Below are 1494 nucleotides of genomic sequence, written 5' to 3' on the forward strand. Positions count from 1 at the left end.
GCTAAGCCACCCGCAAGTCTAGCCGTGACCAGAAAAAGTTTCCGAAACGTGGGCGGCTAACCCAAGAAACCCACAGCTCATTGAGATGGGGAGATAATCAGAGCCGGGACACTCACAGCAACGTGCACGCACTTCTCATTCAGTAGCCGCTCGCCTCAAGTTTCATTTTCCATTGCGGCTCCCCTGAACAAAGCTAGCCGTTAGCCATCCAGCACACCTCTCCATCACACGTGTGCACGACATCGGTAGAGCAGGTCAGTGTGCCCGGGAGGGCCCTAGGATGCCAGGCCGTGTGCTGACACAGGGCACTGGTGCCAATCATGCCCATATAGCTTCTGCTGATGACATGCATGTCTTTGTGTGGCCCTGTGTGTTCCAACACTTCCTGGTACCAACCTGGTTATTGTTTATATTGAACAGGTGATCAATGTGATCATTATAACCAGATGTCACACTTTGTGCAAAAATGGACAGAATCAAAATGCAACCTAATGCAGGTTTAGCATGCTAGTGACTAATCATTTCTCCTATATTTGCTTCTTATGAGTCTTATAGTACTTGACACTGAGCATAGCTGCTGGGTAGCTGCGCTCCTAGGCTGATTCACAGGCATATCGTGGGTTATATTACACAGGGCACATATGTTTCTACCGGTACCACACAGACTGTGCATGAGGTAGTATGTGGGTGGCATTTATGAAGTGTTTGAAAAAGTAAGAGAAAATTGCATTTATGAAGTGTTTGAAAAAGTAAGAGAAAATTGGTAGACAAATTTGTGCAGATATTTCCTTCATTGGTCAACTAAATTGGCGAGGATCAGTTTCACCTGTATTTTATTTATTACACACCTGCACACAGCACTTAGGTCATTATGGCTCAACCTCTTTGCCATTAGCTCTCCTGTCGTATAGATGTCAAAGGTCGTGCCTGTGGTAGTTGCGGTTAGTCTGTATACGGCTCAGCCACGCTGACAGCAGACAGCTGTCCAACAGAAGAGCTGGTGACACTCGAGCGGTAGGCCTCTCAAGTCTAGCACTCCACCAGCTGACACTCTATCAGTTCAGCTCTGAGAGGGAGGCCTGACGCAAGCATTTGGAGAGAGTGTGTGTGTGTGTGTGTGTGTGTGTGTGTGTGTGTGTCTGTGTGTGTGTGTGTGTGTGTGTGTGTGTGTCTGTGTGTGTGTGTGTGTGTGTGTGTGTGTGTGTGTGTGGGTGTGTGTGGGTGTGTGTGTGTGTGTGTGTCTGTGTGTGTGTGTGTGTGTGTGTGTGTGTCTGTGTGTGTGTGTGTGTGTGTGTGTGTGTGTGTGTGTGTGTGTGTGTCTGATCCAGCATCAGAAGTGTTCACGGTGTGGGGAAGGGCAGAACTGAACTAGGACAGTCGTTTTTAAAAGAAAAAAAAGTGTGGAGATGGATTGCATGGGGAAGAACAAAATAAACAAAGAAAAACAAAAATGTCGGAAAAAAGGACGACACTCCCATGAGATCGACTCATCCT

The sequence above is a fragment of the Sprattus sprattus genome (genome assembly GCF_963457725.1).
Source record: "Sprattus sprattus genome assembly, chromosome: 14".
In the NCBI taxonomy this organism is placed as follows: Eukaryota; Metazoa; Chordata; class Actinopteri; order Clupeiformes; family Clupeidae; genus Sprattus; species Sprattus sprattus.